Raw genomic sequence first — 11,946 nt, forward strand, 5'->3', positions numbered from 1 at the left:
TTCTAGAGCTTCACTACTTCAGAATTTTATTGCATTTTGCCTTTTTTACCTTTGATATGCTTACTTTCTGGATTCATTTATAAGAACATTTTTCGAGCTGTTTATATGCCTTTTCAAAGTGTTCCACATATATTACACTCAACTGATCCTCTACAATGCTGTCATTTGTAGTGACAAATAGAAAAAATAAGTAACGACTTTGGACTGTCATTTAAAATACTCATTTGTACAGCAGGGCCTGAGAAAATAAAAAATGGTATATCAATCGCATGGCAAATCACAAGGCTATTACGATTGTTTCTAAGGGGCCTTCCAGCCAAGATGGTGCAGTAGGTAAACGCTGTGCTTGCTTCCTCTCATGACAACAGCAAAATTACAACTAAACTAAAGAACAACCATTTAGAATGGCCTAAAGTCTAACTGAACATAAGTCCTATAACTAAGGACATATAGAAGAGCCAGATCAAGACAAATAGGAGAGGCAGAGACATGGAAAGGGCTGGCTCCAGACCCACTGTGACAGTTAAAAATTGGAAGAGATATCTAGGCTGCGAGGTACCCCCTGAGTAGCAAGGGGTCTCAGTCCCACACCAGGCTCCCCAGCACAGAGTTCCAGTGCCAGGTAGAGAAGTCTCCACAACTTCAGGCTGTGAAAACCATCATAGATTATGGCTGAAACAGAGGGTGGCTGAAGTCCAGGCATTTCTCTTAAAGGGCCAGTGCAGAAACTTACTTGCTGATGGACTCATTAGCTCTGAGCTCCAGCACTGGGGCAGCAGCTCGAAAGACACCAGGAACATATAGGGAAGAACTGAATTGTCTAGCTTCAGGTTGAGGGCTGAAGGAGTAGCCTTCTCCTAGACAGAAGTGCTGGCAGAAGCCATTGTTCCTTTGATGAGCCCTCCCTGCTCCCAGCCTGCACATGCAGGGGCATGCCATATCTTAGTCTCCATCCACCTGGCTAATACCATTCACCCTGCCCTGGTGATTTCCTGAGACCCTGCCCCAAGCAAATTGTGGGCCCACCCAAGCCACTACCAGTGGCTTTTCCATACAAACAGCCTGTCTTGGCATATACAGCAAACTCTCCTAAAATCTTTCAAAGATTCACAAACTCCAAACAAGCAGCATCTGACCTTATTATGCTCCATACCTCTTGCTAAGCAGCCACAAGCCCGGCACTTGCAGCAGTTGGCCTCAGCTCACAGCATAGCCTCACCTGGAGTTCTCCAAGACCAGAACAAGTGATAACCATCTGCAGGTCACCTTTGTAGCTCATACCAAGTGGCCCTGGGCAGGACACAGGCAGCAGCTGACCTTGGCCTGCATCAGAGGTCTCAGAACCAAAATACGTGGTGACCAGCTACAGACCACACCAGAGCACTACCCAAACACCTCCACAAACGACATATCTAAAGGGTAGACAGGGCAGACCTAAGAATCCTGCTCTGTAGGGTCAGCACCTGAACAACAGCTCCTCCACTGTAGTCACAGGCAGTCCTCACAACCTTTCAAACTGAGTATCAGTCTCTCCCACTGACATGCAAACAGCAACCAAGGCTCAACTACAACAGGAGGGCACACATAACCCACACAAGGGACATGTCTGGAGCACAAGGCTCAGGAGACCAGAGATTGATCTGGTGACCAGTGGGCCCCACAGGACACCTACTACATAAGGCTACTCTACTAAGAGCAGGAGATACAGTACCTCTACCCATTTCATAGAAACAAAAACAGGAGGGGCAACCAAAATGGAGAGAAAAAAAAAAACCCATGTCTGAAATGAAAAAAACAGAACAAAACTCCACAAAAAGAACTAAACAAAATGGAGACAAGCAATCTATCAGATGCAGAGTTCAAGACACTAGTTATGAGGATGCTCAATGATATCATGAGACTTCTACAAAGAGATAGGAAACATAAAAACAAATATAGAAAACATAAAAAAAGTCATAAATGAAGAATACAATAACTGAAATGAAGAATACATTAGAAGGAATCAATAGTAGATTAGATAAAGCAGATGATCGAATCAACGATTTGGAAGATAAGGTACCAGAAAACACACAATCAGAAGAGCAACAAGAAAAAGAAATCCAAAAAAAAAATGAGGAGAGTTTAAGGGGCTTCTGGGATAATTTCAATCACACTACTATTCGCATCAAAGGGGCACCAGCATGAGGAGAGAGAAATTGAAAACCTATTCGAAGAAATAATAATGAAAAACTTCCATTACCTGGTGAAAGAAACAGACATACAACCCCAGGAAGTTCGGAGAGTCCCAAACAAGATGAACCCAAAGAGGCCCACACCAAGACACATCATCATTAAAATGCCAAAGGTTAAATACAAAGAGAGAATCTTAAAGCAGCAAGAGAAAAATAATTAGTTACCTACAAGCGAGCTCCCATAAGACTAGCAGCCAATTTCTCAATAGTAACTTTACAGAAGGGCTTGGCACAAAACATTCAAAGTGTTGAAAACCCAGGATCTGCAACCAAGATTACTTCATCCAGCAAAGCTTTCATTTAGAATGGAAAGACAGATAAAGAGCTTCCCAGACAAGAAAAAGCTAAAGGAATTCATTACCACCAAGCCAGTATTAAAGGAAATGTTGGAAGGACTTCTTTAAGAAGAAGAAGAAAAAAATATATATCAAAAATATGAATAAAGAATGGCAATAACTACATATCTATCAACGAAGACTTCAAATGAAAAAGAATTAAATGCTCCAATCAAAAGATAGGGTGGCTGAATGGATAACAAAATGAGACCTTTACATGGCTGCCTTCAAGAGATTCACTTAAGATTAAAAGACACACACAGACTAAAAGTAAGGTGATGGAAAAAGATGTTTCATGATGAACATAGAGGGTATTGTGCTGAGTGGAGTAAGTCAGAGGAAAACCAATGCCATATGATTACACATATATGTGCAATATAAAGAACAAAATAAACAAACAAAAATGTAGAAACAAACTCATAGAACATTTTGAAGGCTATCAGATGGTAGAGGAGTAGTAGGGACATTGAAAAAGGGGGAAGGGATTAAGAAGTACAAATTGGTAGTTACAAAATAGTCATGGAGATGTAAAGTATAGCATAAGGAATATGGTCAATAATATAATAATTATGTTTGGTATCAAATAGGTACTCAGTTTATCAGGGTGATTAATAAATGTTATACAAATGTCTAATCTCTATGTTGTATACCTGCAACTAATATAATATTGTATATCAACTGTAACTGAAAAATAAAAAAATTAAATCATATCTAAGAATATGTATAACAGGAAATGTGCATAAAATATTAATTAAAGAAAATATGATACACTACTGTATGTATATACAGTGTGATGTTTGTTTCAATTACATAGGTATATAAACATGGCAAGAGGATAGTGAGATTATAGATTGTTTCATTTGTTTGTTTATGCTATTCTGTATTTCTCAAGTTTTCCACAATGAACATGAATTTGAGTTTAACTCAAAAATAAAAGTTTACACATTTCAAAGCCAAGATCAGACAAAAAATAGTAAAAGAAGAGATGATGAGACCTATACATATCCTTAGTTTACTTAATTTTCATTATACTTGCTGAGCTTCCAACCATTTAACCAATCCTGAATAGAATATCCTCCATTTCATACCTTTTCAGGGGTTCATTTCAATTGACATGTTATTTGTTCATTTCAATTGACAGTTATACCATCTGGATAGATCTTACTGAGGCATAATAATTCTCACAAGAGAAGCACAAAACAAATTGACGATGAACCTTTCTACTTGTAAAATGGTAATGATGGAAATCTATTACCAGTCCAAACCACTAAGAATTGTGAATTTATGCTTTATTCTGCAATTATTATAATTTTTAAAAAATAAAAGAATGGAATACAGTTCTTTTTGAGACGGCTTGACTTGTTAAATTTATATTCTCATGAATTTCAAATGATGCAGTTAGTCTGAGCAACAACGTCACATGCCAATGTGATTAGAGAAGAGGGAGCAAATACAAGAATGGAAGAAATGGAAGCAGCATTTTAAATTTACCCGTATATGAAGGCTTACAATTAGTTTTTATTTAAAAATAAGTACTGGAAGGGCGAATGGATGCTATAAATACATGGTTGATTGGGGCAACAAAGAGTGTTAGTATATGGACTGTAATGATAAATCAGTCATTTGGGCTGTGAGTCAAAGTGTGTCACATCTACCGCCATGTATGAGTAGAACAGCAACCCTTGTGTTTCACTTTTGCCTTTCGGTGGATTCATTTAATATGTCCACAAAGTATTACAAAGGCAAATTTATGTATTTTTAACCAAGTAAATGCAAATAATTATAAAATCCAAAGGATATTTTCCAAGAATTTGAGGGAGGCATTCATTCAGTCAACATATGCATTTGATGTAACTCATAAAGAGAGTGCCTCTCAGTTTTCCTTCTACTTATCTGGCAACTTACCAATATCCTTTACAAGTGTCTCCTTCTCTCCCCTTTAGATTTTTCTGCTGCCATGAATCCACCCTCTGTCCTCTCCTCCTTGCACTAAGAATAATCTTTTTGGAAGATCCTATCTTCAACCATGGTTTCCACCAATACTAATAATTAATGTCTATGTCACCAGCCCAAATATCTCTCCTGCATTTCAGACTCATAAATCTAACAGCCTCTAGACATCTCACCTGAATGCACCAGGAAAACTTCAAACTCACAGTCTAAAACTGATCTCATCATTTTCCCAATCAAACATGTCCTAACTTCAACTTCAGGCCTTCATTGTTTCTTGCCTTGATCATAGGAAAAAACTTCCAAAATATTCTACTTCCAGTCTTACCAACTATTAAGTATTCAATTCAACATTTGAGAATTTGGATGGAAGCATTCCTTTGTTTAAAATTCTTCCTTATGCCCCTATTATCTTCATGATAGTTACATAACTCTGATTAAGTCCTTGGTCTTACCTCTTGCCTCTTACTTCAGTCCCTTACCACACTACTTTTGATTCCTTGAACAGAGGTTTGTTGAACTCTTTAGATTACAGGAAACAGAGACTTAATCTAGCCATCTAAGGTAGTCAGAATTTATTGAAAAATTTATAGGTTAATTTAAGAGAAAAGAATCTCACACAAAAGCAGGAATAGATGCCATTCAGGATCTAATGCATCAAGTCATTTGGTCAACCCTTAACGCAGCATGATTTTATGGCATTTTGCAATAGTGTTCCATCATTATTTTTTCACTCTCTGCTTCGCTTTATCTCTTATCTCTTTCTACTACCAGTCGTCTAATGCTTACCATTATTCCTGCTCACATGCCTAAGGTAGAGCCTATGATTGACCCACTTAATTGTTATTGCTTTTCAAGGTACAGTTTTTAGCCAAAAATCTTACTAACCAGCCAACCATGATTGGCAGCCCTTGAGCAATGTGCCCAGTCCCATTCCATTAAGTGGCTATTCTTTGCCAACATGTCTTTGAGGTTTGAGTTGGATGATTTCCCTCAAAAAGGGATAATGGGCTTGTCAGTGACCTTAACTAGTATGTACAGTGAACAAGATAATTACAGACTATCAATTGAAGTAGGAAAAATATAACTTTATTTCCACATAACTTAACTAAAGTCCTATCTTGAAACTTTATTCTGCTGATAGCAAAAAATAAGGCTTCATTAATTTAAGTAAGTAACTCAATTCAGGATTTTTTCAGTCAACCAAGAGTTCTTCTCTTACTACTTTTCTACATGTCTTAGTTTGAACCACCCTAATAACAACATCTGAGATGAGGAATTGGATTCTTCTAGTTTATGTGAGAAGTAAACTTTGAAAACAAGAACGAGAGAGCAAGATGAGTGAGACATAGGAGAAGGAAAAAAACAGTAAAGAGTTTGTTATCGAGCTGTGAGCAACTGGGGGTCTATCTGACTGTGGGCCCTTGAGAACTGAATAGAATATAACTCATAATTGTCTCTGAAAAATAGGATACTGGAGCATTTATCCTCCAACTGCCACTCCTTATTGGTTGAGAATTTCCCCTGGGGACATTAACTGCCCTGTACTTCTCGACTGCCCTGCATGAAGGTTAAGCAAACCCATACATCTTCAGAAAAAGTCCTTAGACAGTAAAGTATAAAATTTGAATGCATGCCTGGGACATTTTGCTGAGATTATGCACAAGAACTGTCCACCAGAGTTGCAGTTAATATCTGAGGGTATCTAAAAGGATCTGGTATGTGTTATATGCCATTGAATCAGCTTTGACTCTTAATGAGCCTATGAATTAGTGATGATCACAGTGTCCTGTCTTCAACAGCCCTGCTCAGCTCCTGTAGATTCATGTATATGACTACTTTTATGGAGTCAGTCCATCTCATATTTGGTCTTCACCTTTCCCTGCTGCCTTCTATTTTTCCTGGCATTATTGTCTTGTGCAGAGAACCCTGCCTTCTCATGATGTGCCCAAGTAGGACAACTTCGATTTTGCCATTTTTACTGCCAGTGATGTTTCAGGCTTCATTTGCTCTAGGACCCACTTGTTCATCTTTTAGGTGGTCCAGGTTATGCTCCAAAACCATATTTCAAATGAATCAATCTTTTTCCTATCAGCCTTCTTCACTGTCCAACTTTCTCATCCATACATAGTAATTGGGAATACGAGGGTGTGGATGATCTTAGCCTTGGTCTCTAATGACACATCTTTGCTCTTGGTGATCTTTCCAAATCTTTCCATTGCTGCCCTTCCAAGTCTCAGCCTTCTCTTGATTTCTTGGCTGCTGTGTTCATTTGAATTGATGAATGAATCAAGGTAAGCAAAATCTTAAACAATTTCAATGTATTGTCTGTAGTAAAGTTGCATATTTCTTTGGTAGTCATGATTTTTGTCTTCTTGATGTACAAATTCAGCCCTGCTTTGACAATTCTTCTTTCAATTCCATCAGTAGTCACTTCAAATTATTCCTATTTTCTGCCGGTAAAATGGTGTCATCTACATTTCTTAAGTTATTGATATTTCTTCCACCAATTTTGCTTCCTCTGAGTCTAGTCCAGTTTGGGGGACATGTTCTGTATACTAATTGAACAAGTAGGAAGATAAAATGCACCCTTTCCTAAAACCTTTCCCTATAGGAAACCATTCTGTGTCTCCATGTTCTGTACTGATAAGTGGCTTGCTATCCACGATATAGGTTATGAATCAGGACAATCAAATGCTGAGGCACACTTATTTCTTTCAGAGCGACCCATGGCTTTTCATAATTGATTCAGTCAAAGGCTTTACTGCAGTGTATAAAACATATGCTAACATTTTCCTGAATTCTTTGGAGCACTCCAGTATCCAATGAATGTTTACTATTGATCTCGAGAGCCTCTTCCTTTTATGATTCCAATTTGTACATTTTTTTGTTCCATATAAGCCTTTGTTGCATCACCTTGAACATCACCTCGAGCAACTGTCCTATAGTTGCTATACTTCTTGGCATATCCTCTCTTGAAGACTGGGATGTATATTGAATATTTCCAATCTGTAGGCCATTGTTATGTTTTCCATATTTGTTGACATATTCTTGTTAGGATTTGTGTATGTGTGTTTTCCATTTTTTACACTTTTTTTGAAATATAATAGAGAATTCCTTGATCATATTTACAGTGTATAATTCAATTAGTTTTTTCAACTATAGTTGGCATACAATAATATATTAGTTTCAGCATAATGATTAGAGACTTATACAACTCACGAAGTGATCACCCCACTAAATCTAGTAATCCTCTTCCTCTTATATATTTGTTACAATATTATTGACTATATTCCTTATACTATACTTTATACCTCCAAGACTATTTTGTAACTACCAATATGTACTTCTTAATCCTTTTGCCCTTTTTACCGACCTCTCCTAACCCCCCTCCTATTTAGTAGACTTCTAATAATTTTTGTATCTATAACTTTGTTTCTATTTTTGTTGTTTCTTTTGTCCTTTAGAATCCACATGTATGTGAAATCATGTAGCATTTGTCTTTCTCTATCTAACTTACTCTATTCAGCACAATACCCTCTAGGTGTGTCATGAAATATCTTTTTCCATTCCTTCACTTTTAGTCTGTGTGTGTCTTTTAATCTGAAGTGAGTCTTTTGTAGGCAGCCTATGTAAGGGTCTTGTTTTGTTATCCATTCAGCCACCCTATCTTTTGATTGGAGCATTTAATTCTTTTTCATTTGAAGTCTTCATTGATAGATATGTAGTTATCGCCATTCTTTATTCATATTTTTGATACATATTTTTTTCTTCTTCTTAAAGAAGTACCTCTAACATTTCTTGTAATACTGGCTTGGCAGTGATGAACTCCTTTAGCTTTTTCTCATCTGGGAAGCTCTTTATCTGTCCTTTGATTCTAAATGAAAGCTTTGCTGGATGAAGTAATCTTGGTTGCAGATTCTGGATTTTCAACACTTTGAATATTTTTTGCCAAGTCTTTCTGTCCTGTAAAGTTTCTGTTGAGAAATCAACTGCCAGTCTTATGAGTGCTCCTTTGTAGGTAACTGCTTTTCTCTTGCTGCTTTTAAGATTCTCTCTTTGTATTTAACCTTTGGCATTTTAACGATGGTGCGTCTTGGTGTGGATCTCTTTGGGGTTCATCTTGTTTGGGACTCTCTGAACTTCCTGGAGTTGTATGTCTATTTTCTTTACCATGTTAGGGAATTTTTTCATTGTTATTTCTTCAAATAGGTTTTCAACTTCTTGCTCTCTCTCTTCTCCTTCTGGCACCCCTATGATGTGAATGTTGCTATGTTTGATGTTGTCCCATAGGCTTCTTAAATTATCTTCATTATTTTAAATTCTTTTTTCTTGTTGCTGATCTGATTGTCTTCCACCACTCCATCCTCTATATTAGTGATTTGATTCTCCGCTTTGACCACTCCGTTGATTCCCCGTAATATACTCTTCATCTCAGATATTGTATTCTTCATTTCTGACTGATTCCCTTTTATAATTTCTATTTCCATTTTTATGTTTTTTATCTCTTTGTTAAAGTTCTCAGTGAGTTCATCTACTCTTCCTCTAAGTTCATTGAGTATCCTTATTACCAATGTTTTTGAACTCTGCATCTGGTAGATTGCTTGACTCCATTTTTCCTCAAGTCCTGTTCTGTTCTTTCATATGAGACATGCTTCTTTGTCTCCCCATTTTGGCTGCCTTTCTGTGTGTCTGCTTCTCTGTACTAAGCAAAACTCCTAAGTCTCCTGGCTTATTAGCATGGCTTTGTGTAGTAGGTGTCCAGTGACACAGTCCTAAGAAGGGTCCAGCTGCAGGCCAAGTTTGGTCCCAGCCTGTGCCTCTCCAGGGTCACCTGTTAAGATTCAGCAAGCAATCTACAGATGCTGTGCTTCGAAATGCCACTCCAGAAATGGAGGCCAGGTGCCACCAGTGCAGGGTTCAGAGATGCTCAGCAAAGAGCATAGCATGCCAAGGACACCACTGAATGTGGCTTGGGTAGGGCCACTAGTTGGGAGAGGCAGAGTTTCAAGGAATCCTCTAGGTGGAGCGACCTATATTATCCAGTTTGATGATGTCTCAGCTATGGCGGTGCTGTGTCCACACGCTGGAAGCGGGGAGGGATTAGAGGAACAATGGATACCACCAGCACTTCTGCCTGGGAGAAAGCCTCACCTCTGGCCCTCACTCTGACAACTCACTGTCTCCCCGTAAGTCCATGACACTTCCCAAGAGGCAGACCCAGAGCTGATGCTCAGAGCAAGTAAAGTAGTTACCACAAGTCTGGTCATGGTCACAGCCCCTTTAAGAAGAAGGTCTGCACTTGCCAGCTGCAGCTACCACAGCTTTTGTCTCACTCAGCCTCTTAGGATTGGGCAGCCTTGCCCCCTCCTACCATTGCAAGGTGATTTCTTGTTTCTCTCCCTAGTTGTAGGGCTTCTGTTCATCCAGACCCCAGGTGACTCTGCTTGCTGTTTGCTCCATGTTTCTGTCACATCTCTGGTGTAGTCACAAGAGGAGATGTACAAAGTCTTTAGCATCTACGCTATCTTGCCTGATCCTTCTTGTTAGAATTTTGACAGATTCAGTCTCTGTGGCTTGAAATACTTCTACCAGCATCTCATCTATCCCTGGTCATTTATTCTTCACAATACTTGAAGGGCAGCTTTCACTTTGCTTTCTAGAGTTACAGGTTCTTCCTCATAGGAATCTTCTTCAAAGGTATTTGTCTCTTATGCATGTGTATGTATGTGGTATGGGAACCAATGTTTTCTACTACACTCCAAGAGAAAAGCCATGATGTACCACTGTGTAATGATATTCATGTGTCATAATCTATCCAAGCTGGCATTCACTGAGACAAGTAAGGCTCCACTTATCTACAGCCTTTGTCTTCTAGATCTACTAGTAGATTCTTAGGCACCCACATTTCCCTCCAGTCTCTAATTGTCAGGTATATGCAAGGCAATTTGTGCTCTCCTTCCCATAACTCTATAGCCCTCCAAATCCTTTACCCTTTCTCAACTCAGCTCTTCTGCATTCTTTTCTGGGAGAGACCTGAGATGGTAGCTTGAGAACCAGTTCTCAAGTATGAGGGCTCAAGGACTCATTCCCAAGGACAGATACCAAGATCTACTTTAATATTTGCATCTCCTGGTCTTGTCCTTCACATCACCCTGTGAGAACCCTATCTAATTTAAGAAGGTAGAAAAAAACTGACCAGACTGATTTTGTATTTTTCTATGCCTTTTATTTATGACATTAACTTTGTGTCCTAAATCTTTCAGGGCTCTGACTCTTGATACTATTCTTGCAACTCAAAATTTTTCACTCTCAACATTTTTGTCTCTTCTGGGAGTTTCAAAAGCCTGTTGTGAGCCTGAAAAGTTGGGCATTGATTCCTTTCTTTCCCCTTTGTATTTCTTTTGAAGTAACTATACACTGAGAGCCATAAATATAGAATAGTCTCTCATATTGGGTTTCCAGAAGCAGACTTTGAGATGAGGATTTGTGTAAATGTAATTTATTAGGATGTGTTCCCCTAAAAAGCCAGTAGAGCAGTAAGAAAGTGGAATAGGGAAAAGAAGGAGGCCAAAATAGAATGTAATATTAAGCTAGGGTAACTTTAGCTCTATTGCAGCATCTATCTCTGGAGACAATGAAGGTCATTCCTCAGAGTTTCCCACCTCAAGGGGAAAGGGAGTTGGAATATTTATCTTTTCATTCCACTAGTCCTTTGTTAAGAGCTGAACACTGGGAAAGGAGGGAAGTGGAGGAAGAGGGAAAGGGTGTGGGGATTGCAACACAAAATCCCCATCACTTCTGCAAATCCTGTTCTGATAGCATTTGTTAGTAATAATACCCTTACCATATTTGAATGAGGGATCAGTATTAGCTGCAGGAAATAGTAAGGAAAGAAACACAAAATAATATTTCTAAATATAATCTTGTTATAAATATCTACTAGGTTTAACTCCTTGTGCTCTTGCACCACCACAAATTTCATATGGGGATATTGTTTTGTATACCCTCTCTTTTTCTGCTGGGCCAGTTACTCTTTCTGCAAATTTAGTCTCTCCAGCCACAACATTTTTTCTCTCTGCTCTCATAGTACCCTCTGAAAACAAATCTAACAAAGTTAGGTTTCCCTTATTAGAATTTGGAGTCCATAAGAGCAGAGACCAGCTTACTACTTTCAGCATCCCTAGGCCTAAGTGCTTTTTAAGTGCTGATGAAAGAATAGATGAAGGTGTATAGTTCACTTAGGGATTTGGAAATGTGAAGGCAAATCTTGTCTTATGCCTCTACTCCATGCATTTTTATCCAGGTCAAATAAGTTTACAATGAACATTAAGGGAACACGATGCCAAAAAAAAAAAAAAATGGCAGCACATGGTTTCAAGAATGTATATGAAGAAGAAGCTAGTTTAGCCCATTTTCCTTTGATGATG

The sequence above is a fragment of the Pteropus vampyrus genome, unplaced genomic scaffold, assembly GCF_000151845.1.
Source record: "Pteropus vampyrus isolate Shadow unplaced genomic scaffold, Pvam_2.0 Scaffold81, whole genome shotgun sequence".
NCBI classification, from domain to species: domain Eukaryota; kingdom Metazoa; phylum Chordata; class Mammalia; order Chiroptera; family Pteropodidae; genus Pteropus; species Pteropus vampyrus.